The sequence below is a fragment of the Triticum dicoccoides genome, chromosome 1B (genome assembly GCF_002162155.2).
Source record: "Triticum dicoccoides isolate Atlit2015 ecotype Zavitan chromosome 1B, WEW_v2.0, whole genome shotgun sequence".
Lineage (NCBI taxonomy): Eukaryota > Viridiplantae > Streptophyta > Magnoliopsida > Poales > Poaceae > Triticum > Triticum dicoccoides.
In genome coordinates this window covers 53,594,409-53,610,647 of record NC_041381.1, presented here as the reverse complement: position 1 = coordinate 53,610,647, position 16,239 = coordinate 53,594,409, and the positions used below count along the sequence as shown (strand labels likewise).

General features: G+C 47.4%; 1 long non-coding RNA gene across 1 annotated transcript; it reads right to left on the bottom strand.

Annotated features, from left to right (window-relative positions):
* Positions 1-12,650: 12,650 nt before the first annotated feature.
* On the bottom strand, positions 12,651-16,017 carry LOC119318515. The gene is made up of 3 exons (XR_005154149.1): positions 15,449-16,017; positions 15,253-15,333; positions 12,651-14,327 (listed from the first exon to the last, which is right to left on the bottom strand). It is a non-coding gene; the product is annotated as an uncharacterized LOC119318515 (long non-coding RNA).
* Between the last annotated feature and the right edge of the window lie 222 nt (positions 16,018-16,239).

The window sequence follows — 16,239 nt, the reverse complement described above, 5'->3', positions numbered from 1 at the left end:
ACCCTCGTCGCTGAAGATTATCTGCCGTCAGGCACTTCCTTAGAATAACCAACCACATGAAGAATTTGCAACGAGGGGGAGCTTTTGACTTCCAAATAGGCTTATTGCAGGCAAAAGGGGTTCCGGCCATGAAGAACATCCTGTACGCGCTGCTCACCGTGAACTGGTGATGCTCCGCCAGCCTCCACACGAGTTGATCCTCTGTTTCATCTGAAAGAGTGGTAGCCTGGGCAATATCCCAAACCACTAAGTATTGTGCCAATGCCTGAGTAGACAGACCACCTCTGATGTCCCTAATCCACCTGTGATTGTGCAACACTTCTTTAACTGAGAGTTTGGAGTCTTTAACATAGGAAAATAGTGCAGGAGCTAAGGCCGATATACTCCTGCCACCCGTAGCCCAATTATCCGTCCAGAATCTTGCAACTGTGCCATTCCCCAGCACCACCCGATTTGCAGCATCAAACATGGCCTCAGAGTCCTTGTCCTGTTGATCAGGAAGAAGATGCCATGGTCTATTCCCTGGATTCCATCCGAGCCACTTCCAGCTACATCTAAGGGCCGTCCCAAAATTCCTCAAGTTGAGAAGGCCGAGTCCCCCCCATCCCTTAGGTCTACGCACGCGAGCCCATGGGACTAAACAGTGCCCCCCCCCCCACACACACACATTGATATCCACCTCTCCTTTCCACACAAAGCCTCTGCATCTCCTGTCTATGATTTTGAGCGCTCATACCAGAAGCACGAAGACAGTCAGAAAGTGAATCGGTAAGGCCATAAGCACCAAACTCATCAAGGCTAGCCTTCCAACAGGGGCCAGAAGTTTGGGCTTCCATCCTTTCATCTTGCTAGAGAATCTGTCGATCAGTGGGATTATGTCTTGTCTCTTTAATCTGTAGATTGACAATGGTAGTCCCAGGTATCTTATGGGAAAGCCAACCTGCTGACACCCAAAGAAGTCCGCAATCACCCTAGCTCAGTCCTCCTCGCAACTGATGCAAGTGATGGAGCTTTTGGCAAAATTAATCTTCAGACACGAGGCCTCCCCAAAAAGCTGCAGCATGGCTGAGATCACCTGTAGGTCGGACGGTGCTGGCGTGAAAAACAATATTGCGTCATCGGCGAAGATAGAGGCCTGCGGGATTCTGATGCCCAAACCAAGGCTAGCCAGCAGATTAGTGCACCCGACCCAGTCAATCATGCCTTGCAGCGCGTCCATGGCCAGAATGTAGAGTGCCGGCGACAAGGAGTCGCCCTGCCTGACTCCCTTCCCCAGGGCGAATGGAGCACTGGTTTCGCCGTTGATGAGAACTGAGGAGGACGCCGAGCACAGGAGACCGCATATCCAGGAACACCACCTGTTACCAAAGCCTCTGACTCTCTGAGGATCTCCAAGAGAAATTCCCATGATAGACAGTCGAACGCTTTGGATATATCAATCTTCATCAAAACCGAGGATTTCTTCTTCCGGTGCAAGACTCTGGCCGCGTTCCTCACGAACTTAAAGTTCTCGTGAATGTCCATGTTGTGTTACTAGGACTTCATGTCCGGCTTGTACGAGTTAGAGCAAGCAGGTGTGTTTGAATCTAAACGGTAACTAGGAAAGTTTGGATGTGCCATGGTAGGCTTGCATGCCATGAGTGTCTTTGTTAGTGTGGTGTTAGATTACTAGTTAAAGTAGGTTTAGCAAGTATAAATCTATAAGGCTTTGGCATGCCCTGCTTTCTACTACTAGTGCATATCGGGTCAAATAAGACCATTCAAAGCACACGGTTTACCCAAAAACGTCTTTGAAACAACTGTCACACATGGTGGCCCAAAACTGTGAGCTTACGAAGTGGTGTGCCCAAAAGGCTACTACGTTAGGTGCAAGACATGAATTTGACGATTATGTTCCCCTAAAAAAGATGAATTGAACGATTATGAACTTGGGGAGCTCATCGAGGACGGTGGCGCCCCTACTGTCTGTTACGGTGATAGGTCGTTGGTGCTCCTTTTGATCAAATACAAACAAGCACATGGTGGCTGATACTCTTTTTAGCTCATAGGAAGGCCAGTAGCAAAACTATTTCAACCAAGTGAATGAAGCAAGTTAGTTTCGAATTTTCGGCTTATGAAAATCACCAACGCATAAATAGCAACCACAATTACGTTCGTCTTCCACTCAATTCTTTGTGCAGCATGGTCAAATCCATTTTTTCTCATATTCAGATCTAGCTATCTATAAGTAGCCCACCCCAGATCAATCACACCTACCTAATGCTTCCTTGTAGGACGTGCGCGCAACGCAGTCGCCGCCGCCTCTTCTTGAAACAAGAACCTAGGGTTCTTGCGCCACCCTCCGACACCGCCTGTGGTCCGCCTCATCTCCGGTGGTCCTAGGGCTATGGAGGCGCGGGTGACCCCGGGCCTAGCTTGCTGGAGGAAGGGATCTCGCTCTGTTTCTTGGTGTTTTCGTGAGTTTGTTTAGGGTTTGTGTCCTACTCAGAAAGACAAGGCGGTGGCGACACCTTTAAGATGGAGGGAGTACTAAGATCAATGACCGGAAACTCAGCGAGTTATGACTTTTGTTGCGATCAAGTGGAAGGTCGGTCTATATGCGTACAGATACACGATACACACTTCTTAGTTAAATAATTTTAGCAGTAGCAGTTTGTTGTATTGAAAAGCATCCCGCCAAAGAAATGTTGTATTCAAAATATCCTTCTCCACATGCACCAGTATCTTGTAAGTACCGCAATGTACCGATGAGTGCCATACCAAAGCTATTTAAGTCACAGTCTGGCAATGGCATTCGGCTCTCCTTCGATAAGTAGTAATTCATTCCACAACGCTAGATCCATCGCAAATAGCTTGACACATGATATGAAGGAGCTTTCTATATGCAGGTCACAAACGAACAATCATTGGTACGCATGGTAGGCATCCGGAAATAGTTTGTATGCGTGCACGTACAATTTAGTTCAAGCTTAGTATCCTTGTTCCAAGCATGTGTACACGATTTTGCTTAGAAATGGGCCTGAGGGACGACTTCTTTCGATCTGACGATGGAGAGGAGACTAAGACAAGCTACATTGCATCTGCAAATGCTCAGGTTGGTGAAGCGTCCAGATGAGACAGCGAAACTGATCTGTGACAATGCCTTCGACATCACGGTGTTTGACACGAAAAAAATAAAAAATAGTGCGGGCGTGCCAGTGTACTAAGTACACAAAGAAAAGACATAGGGAAATATGTATTTTTATTAATCTCGTGTCGAGAAACAAAATTACAAAGTCCCTATTAAGAGTGCGCTCCATGGCCTGCTGGCGCGGCCAAAATGACTTCCGCGATGTGAGGTTCTGGTTCACAGGGCCTCGGAAAGCTCCCGCTTAATTACGTCCGCGAGTCAAGCTCATGAACCACCTCCAATTAAGCTGTTGCATTGGTCGTCGTCTTCTGGTCTAGTCTTCTCCGTGAGGTTGGTGTAGATGGTGATGAAGTGGATGGGGAGAGCGATATGCCCATCGCCCCGGCTATGCTTAGCCATTCCCCTCCGCCGTGTCGATGTCCGATGATGAAGATGTGGGCGGCCTTCGCCTCGTCGGTGCCCGGCCTAGTGATGTCCGCCTTGTCGGTGTCGGACTGGATGACTTGACATTGCCTCGTTGGCATATCAAGTAGTGGTTTGCTTCATCGGATAAAGACGTGTCGGTGGAGTATAGCTTCGTCTCGCCGGCGTTAGGACAATGTTGATGATGTGCATCGGTGTGGGTGTTGGAGTAGACTTGGGCAGTATCGCCCACTCAATAAGCGTGTCGGTGTAGCCAGCAGCCTTGTCGAGCCGAGAGTCGGTGGGAACGAAGCCAAACAATGGGTCGTGTCCGCAACAATGTAGATGACGCCCGTCTTGCACGGGCTCTACGGTGGTGGCGATGTACATGGATCGTCACCCTGGCCAAGCTCTGCATCGGCGAAGGCATGGACGACGCCCCTCTTTGAGGCGCTCGATGTCGGCGGAGGTGTAGATGGCACCCCGCCGACACATTGTCGTTAATAGTGAAGGGCGCGCCGGGGCTGCGCACGAGCGGTAGTCCAACCACGTCGTCGCCGATAGTGAGTCCGGCATAAGGAATCGCCGGGGTCTGCGCACGAAGGGCAACCCCGACGTTGTCGTCTTCAAGGCAGGCCGACATGTGAGTGTGGCCGACGGAGAGTGCTCCCGGGTTGCACAGCCGTGGCATGTCGTCAGTCTGCCGCAGAGGGTGCACCGGGGGAGAGTGCACCAGGGGCTGCATGGCCCCGACATGTTGTCATCATCATCACGGGAGTCGCTGGTGGAGAGTGCACCGGGGCTACAAGGCCCCGACGCGTCATCGTCGTCCTTGCCGGAGTCGCCGGTGGAGAGTGCATCGGTGGCGACACGGCCCTGGCGTGTCATCGCCGTCCTCGCGGGAGTCGCCGATGGAGAGTGCACCGGGTTCTAGACGGCCCCGGTGTTATCGTTGTCAGCCTCGCGGGAGTCGCCGATGGAGAATGCACCGGGGGGCTACTAGGGCCCGGAGCGTCATCCTCCTCCTCACGGGAGTTGCCGGTGATGGGTCCGGCGTGAAGGGTCGACATAGGCTGCACATGAGAGGCAACCCCGGCATCGTCGTCGCTGGTGGTGAGTCCGGCATGAAGCAATCACCGGGGGTTGCACACGAGAGACAACCCCGGCGTCGTCGTTGCCGGTGGTGAGTCCGGCATGAAGGAATCACCGGGGGTTGCACACAAGAGGCAACCTGGGCGTCGTCATCTCCAAGGCCGACGGACGCGTCGTTGATGATGGGTCCGACATGTAGAGATCGCCGGGGGCTGCGCAGGAGAGGCAACCCCGGTGCCGTCGTCTTCAAAGCATCAAGAGCCGACGGCGGCAACCGGCTTCATCTCCGGCCGTGCAGTCGCAGCTCTTGCCGCCATCATCGGATGTAGAGAGAGAAGAGGGAAGGGAGATCAAACTTGGTTCTCACCTTGGATGGTCGGCACGACGTCAATCTCGCCGCACAGCTTCATGCGTTCCTGATGCGTTGCCTACTCGTCTTTCCTTCTCGGCCGCCTGCACGAGAAGGAAGCCAAGCCCTGGCGTTCTCCTCCGGGATGCTTGCCACCCGCGTGCATGATGGATGGATGGGTGCATGAGTTCTCATCACCCATTAGCCGATCCGCCACGCGAGCGTGATGAGGGGGTGTGCCCCTGAGCTGCGCACCAGCAGCCTGGCCGGTGGTGCATCCCGTCTCCGCTGGCAGTTTTCCGGCACATCATCGCCGGTGAAGAGTCTGGCATGAAGGAACCACCCGGGTTGCACATGAGCGGCAACCCTGGCGTCTGGCGTCTTCAAAGAAGGGCGCACCAGGGGCTGCATAAGAGCGGCAGTCCCGGCACATCGTCGTTGTCGTCGATCGAGGGTGCATCACAGGCTTGAGACAAGATGATCAGCATGACATCGATCTTCACCGCCGGCCTTCGATGTGTGCGCGCAGGCTGGCAGAAGAGATGGCCTCTGGTGAGCCTCGTCCGGCTGCGTACGGGAGTCTCGGCCGCCTGTGTGAGCTCTCCTGTATGGCCGTGTGCGTTGGGTCGGGAGTTCTGGCCTCGGCCTCCCCCTCCCGATGCCTCCGTTCTTCTGCTCGTGCGTGCGTGAGTTCTTGGCTAGGTGCAAAGTCAATGCCCACGTGCGTACGTCTCCTGGTGGTGCCCCCTGCAATTGAACAAACATATGACCATACCTTAGCGTTGCATGGCAAATTCTTCTCCACGGCGCGCGTTGTCGACGCGGGCGTGTCCTCCGAGAGAACACCGCTGCGTTGCTCTACTTCTGGACCATAGGGTGTCGGTCCGGCGCCAGGGGTACGGCACGCGCGTCGACGCCCGGCCAGAGCGTAGTGGGCACAGCCTCATAGGTGTGCCGTGCTCGCCTGGGCATCGACACAAGGACGCGTTGAAGGGATCGCCAGGGGCAGCACATGGACGGCAGCCCCGGCGCGTCGTCGCCGGTGGGGAGTCTAGTATGAAGGGATCACCGGAGGGCTACACACGAAGGGCAACCCCGGCGCATCGTCGCCGGTGGTGTTGGCCGGTGTTGGCCGTTCGACCGGCCCGATCTTCCCGTTCAAGGAAAACGTTCCTGTTATCCTATATCAGCTCCGTGGTGTTTATCTCTTCTGATCATCTTGGCGTACACGCCGGTCTACGAGCGAAACACACGTATTTGAGTACGCGCATCCTTGCCGGCCGGTATGCGGGTATTCGGGTACGTATTTGTACACCAACATACCAATCACACTCGCGTCGACCGGGCCGTGCGCGCACGCGTTGGCCGCAAAGTCTTGCGCCAAGCCTGTCACGTGCATGTGCCATGCTAATGCACACAAATGCTAGTACGTGGGACGCTTTGCCATTGATCTTGTACGTGCCCCAGCCATGCATAGTCCATGCAGTTCAATTGCACCCCTACATAAACATACATAGTAACTTGGGCTAGCCAGTAATATACTGCTGATTAGTCAGCCGGCTGCTAACACATTTTCAAGTAATGTATTTGTTTAATTGAGCCGGTGTGAGCATAGCACCGTATATATGTGTGGGCATCTTTGGAACGCACGCACATGTCTATGGACAGTTCCTTGCTCCACACAAATTCATATAGGCTCCTCCTCAAGTTATGAGGAAAGGGAGAAAAAGATTTTGGTACAAATTATCATCAAACAACTTTTTTATTACGTACAAAATGTAGTACAAAATCTCATCGAACACACGGTGTGTTCAGCTCTCCTCTCTCAGCTGGGATCCACCACAGGCATCCGGGTATTGTTTATATGCCTGCTCGTACAATTTAGTTCAAGCTTAGTATCCTTGTTACAAGCATGAGCACACGGTTTTGCTTATAAATGGGCCAGCGACAATTATTTTGAATTGAGGAAACTTAGACAACCTTCACCGGTTCAAGCGTCCAGATGTAACAGCAAAACTTTAGCTGTGACAACGCCTTTCCAGACATGGCGACGGGTCCGACTCTCCGAGACCTGCCCGAAATATCCTGGAAGGCCAACCACTTAGCGACACGTGTATTGGTAGACTCCACTGGCATAAAACAAACTGGCCGTTATTTTCTCCGCTGAACAGTTAGCTCCCAGGCGCATCCTTTGATAATCCCTATTCCAATTTGGGATCACATCAAATTCTGACTGATGGTCCAGCGGCAGACGCTGGAGACCATCCAACTAAAATGGTTGGCCGACAACTTCTTCCCATGAGTAGTGCCATTTGCCACAAAATTCTGATCAACTTTCGCTAATTCATTTGTATTTTTATGCAAGCTGCTACTGAAGCGGTCGTATCAGTTAATATTTTCCAGAGAGAAAAATCTCCCCCACCTAAATATATTTCAAAAAGAATTTAATCCTGTTTATAAGGGAAAAAAATTGAACACCAAACACAAGCTAAAATGAAGCTCAATATCAATGTATGTTTTATGACTGGCTGTTGATCTGTAAATATGTGTGGAGTCGTGGAAACAGGTTGTTTTATGACTTACTTCCATGATGATTGGACGTGGCAAGTTTTGACACTGGCATGCACGTACTCCCTCCGTTTTAAAATAGATGACCCAACTTTGTACTAAACGAGGAGCGCTGTTTTAGCCTGTGTATAGGACGCGGTGTTTTGGCTTGTGTAAAAAAGATAAAGAAATGCCTCGTGAATAGTTAGAATGAAGCATCAGAAATTGTCTTTTTTACACAAGCCGCAAAAAACGTCATTTTTCACCGAAACCTTGTGAACGCACATAAAATGTTCGGATATACACGTGGGATTTTTGTTTCGAATTTTTCAACTTTTCAAAATGTGTACTTCGACAATGGGTGCATAAGCACCTAGGAGCCAAAGGCAATTACCGCTGTGTATATGTATACATACGAGGAAGCTTTTCTGTATCTGGGCGTTTGGTCGTCTTCTCCAGCGACGGTGGCTGCAGGCGACGGTGGTGGGCTTTCTGCTCAAGGAACAGACCACATCCATACCCTGCCAACCCAGCGAGATACTCACAGCGACCCATCCAATTCGGTGCACCTGAGAAAGCAGTCAGGCAAAAAAAGAAAAATGAAAATAGAGAAGCACACTGGCCCACCTTCCAGTCACAGCAAAGCTGTCGATAGCCTGAGCGTTGGCCTTAGGAGACACACATAAAATTTTTATTTTTTTGAACGGAGGCAAAACTTTTGCCTCATCCATTAAATAAGGGAGAATAGAGTTTGTTACAAGTAACCCGAATACACGACATAACATTATTCTTGCAAAATAATGGACCCTAATTTTTTTGCACCGGCGATGACCCAAAGGTTGGCCTCGACCTCAATGAAGGCAAGTAATATAGTCGGTGGTGCGCTCTTGTGCTTGAAGACTCTACACACATAAATTTGGACATATGACCGGAACACATATGTATGGGTTGTACGTACTATGCGAATTTTCAGCAGAAGCACTAGTACAATATGAGAAATTCAGAATGGCATGTGGGAGTGTCCAGCCACTTCTAGAGATCTCTTGTAATTAAGTAGAGGACGGCATGGACGGATGCCCCCATATGTTTCAACTCTATTTAAGGGACTGGCTGTAGCTCGGCTTTGCCTTGATCAATAGTCATGTTCATATTGCTAGCTGGATGCCTGAGAAGTCGTTTAACGCTGATGGGCATGGTAGGCATCCGGGAATTCGCGATATCCATGTGAAAGGAATCTTGTGTTCGCTCAACATGAGATAAATACACCTGTGGTCATCGAAGTTGTGGCTGAAGCACACTACGGCCACTGGACTTTAAAATACGCTCAATACGGTCACTGAATACGAGTTGCAGTGATTATGCGGTCACTAACTCACTGTAGAGCTCCGTATTTTGTTCAGTTGACCAATCAAATAGTCTATTGTGGCACTAAGGCAGCACCATGAGCATTTTGTTGTCTCTCTACTCAATGGGTCCCACCTGTAAGTGAGTATAAGAGATAAATGAAGAAAAATAAACTACTCCAATGGCCGGGAATTGAACTCAGTGTCGTAGAACTCACGCGCAAACCACCAGGACCGTCGTTCTTTAGCGTTGATAACCTGAGGGTTAATCAATACAATGTCTCGATGTAACCCGTTTGTGTACGATTGCTTTTACCAACTTTTTCTTTGACTGCTAATGTGTGATGTTTTCTTTTGCTAGCGCGTGCATATTAGTGTGTGCTTCGTGTTTTTTCTCATTTCTGTCAGGGACGGAGCTTGCATGTAGGCATTGGGGTCAATTGACCCCAATGAAATTACTAAATCCTTCATTAACTTAGTATTAATCATTCGAAAAATGTATTTGGCAACCGTGTGGCAGATTGCGAAACTGCCACACGCATCCAGCGCCGTCAGTTTCCTCCCGATCTCCTTCCTTTCCCGCATGTCCTCTTGATTTTTTTCCTTTCTCGCACGCCTCCCGATCTCCTTCCTTCCCCGCACGACCTCCCCCGATTTCTTTCCTTTCCCGCACGCCCTCCCCGATTTTATCGGGCACACCCGCTCGTGCCTTCCTAATTTTCGTAATCGTCAATTATGGCCCACGCGCCTTCCCGATTTTCAGCAAAAATAATGCTTGGACTAGGATTTGATCTCTGTTCTGCAGGTAATCAACAGATGGAGCTAACCACCTCACCTATGACACTCATTGTTGAGCAAGCTAAGGAAAATTCTGTTTTTTGACATGTTCGTGGTAACTTTGATCATTGGGAATAAATTTGTTGAACCCGCCCCCCGGTAATTTCTGTAAATAGCACGATAACATTCATGCCATAGACCTGATAATTTAGATACAAACATCATGGTAACTTTAACCATTGGGGAAGACAAATGTGAAAAGATACCCAATAATTTATGTGTAAATAGATGATAATATATGCAGCGCACATCTGATAACTAAGGTAGAAACACCATGGTAACTTTGACCGTATGGATTTTTTTTTTTGAAATGATACTCCGGCATCTTCTGTGTAAATAGCACGGTAGTATACCTCCCTCCCCTGGCATTTTTATGTGTAAATAGCATGAAAACATATGCACTGCGATAACTAAACACCATGATAAGTTTTTGACCCGTGGGGGGAGGGGGATTTGCTAAAACATACCCCTGATAAATTTTATGTAAATAGCATGATATTTTAAGCACTACAGGCTTGATAGGTTACCTAGAATCACCATGATAACTTTTTGTCCCGGGAAAAAGTTGTTCAAAACATCCTCAATATTTTTTGTGTAAATAACATGATAATATAAGCACCGATAACCGATAACTTGCAATATAAACATGATGGTAACTTTTTTATCAAAGGAAACTAAGTTGTTAAAAACATACACTCGCCCCGCGCGTGGGCCTCTTGGATGAACAAAACGCATGGCGTGCCACGAGAAAGTCACATAATGTTTAGTGTCATGAGGGGCACACGTGCTATAGGCGTGATAAGTTACGCAAAAACTTCGTGGTAATTTTTGACCTATGGAAAAAGCTACCGAGACACACCCAGGTTTTTAGGTGCAAGTACCATGATAATATACGAACTGTAGACCCGGTAACTCATGTACAATCCTTCATGATAACTTTGACCGGGGGGAGGTTGATGTACATATACCCTGATAACTTATGTGTAAGTACCACAGTATTTTACACATCGAAGACCTTATAACTTGTGTACAAAACACAGTGGTAACTTTGAAGGGATGTAGTTGTTGAAGCATAGATACCTGGTATATTCTATGTAAATAGCATGGTAAGTTATGCAACACAGGCCTGATAATTTGCATACAAATACCATGATAACTTTGTCCTGAGGAGAAATCATGTGGTAGACGTGAAGAAGTGACAATTTTCTCAGGGGTGGGCGTCTGAGATGTGCGGGAGAAGCAGGTTTCTCGGGCGAGCCTACAGGGTCGTTTGAGAGTTGGCGAGGTCAAAGGACAAGGAATCGTGTGGTACTTTAAAATGAAAAAAGTAGAGGTGTGGCAGTTTTGTTTATATGGCACACGTGTGCCAAATATCACAGTCATTTATAAAAGATGACCCCATTGTCATGGATATGACCCCATCAAGCTTTTTTTTTTCTAGCTTCGTCCCTGATTTCTGTTGTGCGTGTTTGTGTGTGTTTTTTATTATTTATGTTCTGCGTGCGTATGGTGCGTGCGTGTTAGCGTGTCCATGCGTGCGTGCGGCCTCAACGTCAACGACGTGATGCTCCATGGAGACGGGACCAGCACCGTTGAGGCGGGACACCTCTTGTCGGCACTAAACCTTCTCCCGTGCCATGTTCGACAAGCTAGACAGCGCCGTCGTCTCGAACGACGCCATGACGTGCCTTGCCGCAGCCAACCCCTTCATCGTCCATGACATGCTCATGTTTTTTTAATGCTCAAAAACCTGCTACGGTGAACGCGCTCCTGCTCGACATGTTCATCGTTGATGCGCTCCTGGATGGAGTCCTGCTCGTGCTGAGCCGCTCTTGATCACCTGTTGTTTCAGCCCCTCGAAAGAACCTACTCGCGTACGTCCTTGTTCAACTGATGCTCTAAGGCCGAGGATGTGATCGCCTTTGTCTCCGTCCAGCCGTTGAACAATGACGACAAGAAGGAGCCGCGGGAGATGGCACATGGCGCTGTTGTGGGCAAACTTCGCCGTAGCACGATGAATCAGACGTTGCCGTAGGTGATGTACGCCTCCATGCACCCGAGTGTGTGTGCATGGATGCGTTGTATATGTGCGTGGTGTGCGCCTGGTGCATGCGTTGCACCTGCGTGCATGCTTTGTGTGCGCCTGTTCGTACGTGCTGTGTACCTGATCTGGCTGCATGGGTTGTGTTCGACTGCGCATGCTGTACCTGGGTGCATGCATTGACGTTTATATAAAATTAGAAAGATCGATACTGCTGCATCCAAGTTTGTTTTATCAAGTGGTTAGCCTTGGTGATCTCCAATTGTGTGAAATCGGGTTCGAATCCGTTCCCCGGCGTGAAGAATTTTTTATTTATTTTGCCACCAGCTGACAAGTCGGACCTACAGGATAGAGAGGACGTGGCGGTGACCATGCATCACTAGGTGATAGTTTGACCGGTCAACTCGACAAAATACATTGCTCTAGGGTGATGCAGTGACCGTATAATCACCATAACTCGTATTTAATGACCGTATTAAGTGTATTTTGAAATTCAGTAACCGTAATATGCTTTGACCTCAACTTTAATGACCACAGGTATATTTATCTCACATGAAAAAACCCGAAAGTGCTTATCTGAGCACGAGCTTAGATGATCGCTAGATCTTCGCTGTCCTTTGGCCCAAAGATTTGTTCACGCCAATGTATCTTCAGATGTATTCTCGATGGTATTTCGAACTAGCGCACACAACTTGACCCGCTCCATAGCTAACTAGATGGGAAGCGCGCCTTGGCGTGCCTTGCTTGGCTCATCACGGTGACCTAGCATCTAAAACTTCATTATAACAAAGCATTTAGTACATTCAAATATATTAGAATAATCGCTCGGAATAAATGTGTTCAGTATATATCACAAACATTACAAAGATATATCAAGAGCAAGGTATAGTTGCTGCCAGGATAACTGAGTTTAGTATAGGGCCTCACATACAGATTAAATATATACAAAAAACAAAGTATAGTTGTTGCCCAGGACAACCGCAATTTCACTACAGATCATAAAGACACAATTTGTACCAAAAGCAAGGCACAATGTTTGCCGAGGACAACTGATTTGCATCAAATAGTATACAAAACATAAAGTCATAAATTCTATAAATATAGCCAAGTAGTTCATATCAGCAACTATAAGAATAAGGGTCACAGGAGATGTATCTGCTCATAAACACAATGAGTTAACAGACAATTGGAAACAATGCTCTACAAACATTGATATCTACGGTACCTCATAGTTGATCATTATTGATAACTCTACTTCCTCTTTCCAAGTTCTGAGGCGAAGCTAATGCAATTAGTAGTGACAATACTTGACGTATGTGGGTTATTTGGCTAACTATTTACAACTGAATGTCACTGAAATTACACTTTCTAAATCACAACAAAGTATAAAAATCCATACCCATATGAATAAATGCAATTTTATATTCCCATGATTTAGCTACATTTGGATTCAGCAATGCAGTTCTTTAGTGCAAAGGAATAAATAACATGAGAAAAGAAATATTCCCAATAGGGAGCAATAAATCAGATTTGCTGCAAGTGGTTCATGGTTACCTGGCTCATATGTTTGTGAGTTTATTTTCCCTCTGACTGGAAGATCATTAGAACCTCTTCCATCAGTGGGAACAACAAAAAAAAGGAAATAACTATTATCTAAAAGCTAAACTGCACAAGATGAGCATATATTCGCAACATCAAATTAAAAAATGGAACTGATTATGAATTACTATAATGAGGTACAATTTCAGTCCACACACATACACAAGACATTTATTTCCTGAGTAGGGACTGCGTACGAATTGGACGTACTTAAGGCCAGTTATTTTCGGCTTAGGCTTATGCAGAAACACGGACTAAAATCTTTTGATCTATACATGGGCAATAGCTTATTTTCTTTACTATTAAATGCTTCTTTTTATTAACCCAGTCATGTAAGCAAACTGAGAAAGGATTGTGTATGAATATCCTCAAAGCATTTTGCATAAGCAGGTTCATCTGATGACATGGTTTTTTTATTTTGTCTTGCAAGTGATTACCAAAAAAGTTCATCATCCTTGGTTCAAAAGAAATAAAATTTATTTGCATTCTTAAGCACATTTTGTCTCTGGTTTGGTTTATTTCTCATATGCAGGGCCATCCTCTCATTAAGTATGAGAACTTTTAGGAATCTGCTTGTCAATGAAAGCATAGGGGTGGAATGGCTCTGTTAAGTGCTGGTCATCAAAGCTATTATGAAGATATATGTTTTATGTGAGCCTTTTTTTATCTCATTGTTTCTTTTGGCCATGACAAAAAAAATCAAGTGTATGTGGTTTCATGCAATCTTTTTTAACTGTAGAAAGTTTTCTTTGGAATATATGTTCTTCCTATTCTCAAGTACATGTATGGTGGTAGGTCTGTTCAAAAGGGGTTCCTACAAACTTTGAAAATCCCAAGCCTTTTACAAAGCAAATTGATAACTTCCAGCTAACCTTGATAGGTGGGCACATCTTCTTGTTATTGGAGGACGCATGCCCAGGCAAACCTTGGTCGAGAATCTAACCGGTATCCATTGCAACCACGACTTTTGCTTGTCCGAAGAAGGGGCTGCACGGCAACAGGGGGATCAAACTTGATGGAGAGAAAAGAAAGAATCACAAGCGATAAGTGTGGCTTGAGGTGCCAACTTTTGGATATTTTAAACAAATGCATCTACCATTCGCCATTATTTACGCATATTCAGGCATCCTCTTTCAGCGCCTCCAAACACAACCAGCACAAGGGTCATTTAACAAAAAAAGTCTCTTTGTGTAGCCATGAAAACAAAGCGCATCATCTTAAAACCCAAAAATATCAAATCACTTGTTCTTTTCTAAACTGACAATCAACACAATTTTGTCCCTATATCTGGGGCTTCTACCATAGCTAAGAATCATAGAAAGCAAACAGAAAATACAGTGGAAGGGATTGGCCATCATATAGGGCACTTACTAAGTGGATAATCATAATATATAGATGAATATGAATACATGAAAAGTACATATGGTGCAGACTGATTCAAGGAAGCCTATTTGTTATATAAATGTACACACATTTTATCAATAATTTCTTCCATACTTGGAATTCTGTAAGTTAAACATTGTATGTGTGGTCGATATAAAACTGTAGAGCATTTACAACCAACAAAATTATGTAAACATGATCCAGACAATATAGAAGTAAATACTCCCTCAATGATTGCCATCTCTAACAGTTCTTATTGCTTCATTTAAATAATATATGCACATATATCATAATATAAATAGTGAGTTTTCCTATCTACAAACCTTGCCAATTGGGCATCATCCCCATATTCTTAAATATCTATATACGTGAATTAAGCTCAGGTGGTTTGAGCACACAACTGTAATATGATACAATGCATAGCAAGATAGAACAAAAAATGTCAAAAAGGTAGAATAAACTTGCAAAGAGGCTACCAATATAACAATAGAGATTCCTTTTTACCAAAAGCAAAAGCAGCAAGCTGCACCTTTATATGTGAGCCGAGTAAAAGAAGGCAAAACAACACCGGAGCAGGACCAAACGATGCATCACATAGCACCAAGCTATCCTAACAACAGAACAACACAATCAGAACCTCGAAAGAACCTCTTCGAATCCACAGACTTCATCAAAATTTTAACTGAATGTAGATACGAAGAGCCAGAGGAGAATCAACGACTTACTGCTAGTTCCAGGAGGAGGGGCAGGATGGGCTCCTCGTCAGGGTTGGCGCCGCCGCCGGTCGAGGAGGAGGCGAGGGGCTTGCAAGAGACTTCGCGCACGGGAGGCGGTGACCTACGACTCCACAGAGGGAGCCGACGGGGAGGAGGCGCCGAAGGAGAAGGGAGGAAGAGGCGTGGCCGCGCCGTCGCATCAAGGAGGGCAGGCAACGACGACGGCTGTGTTGGCCATCAGATGCGCTGCACAGGTGAGCTTGACGGAGAGCAGCGGCACGAGCGTCGCCGCGGCGGGGAAGAGCGCCAGTTGGCGGATCAGGAGGAGCTCCGGTTGGCACGACGACCGTCACAACGATGGTGAGGGGAAATCTTGACGGGGAGAGTAGCGGCAGTGCGCGAGGGAAGGCGGCGAGCCGCGCTCCTCCTGATGAGCACAAGGGGGCATGGAGGAGACGACGCGACGGCGCGAGGGCGAGCGGAGTCGGCGGCGGCTGCAGGGTGGGATGGGTAGTGGCGGCTAGGGTTTTCGTGGGAGGGGCGAGGAAGGGAGGAGAGTGGGCAGGAGGGGGAGGGGATCGGGAAGAGAGGAGACTGCCTCGCTCTCACGTCTCACCCCTGTCACTATTGGGCAGTTTTCCAACGATGTGAAATACCGAAAATGACCTCGGCGGAGCACTGAATTTACAGGCGGTGGCACGGCCATTTCGACACTGTTTCGATCTACAGTGCCGGCTTTTGATCCGACGGCCAGCGTCTCTCCATCTCTAGATCGGACGGCCCAAAATACATCAAACACC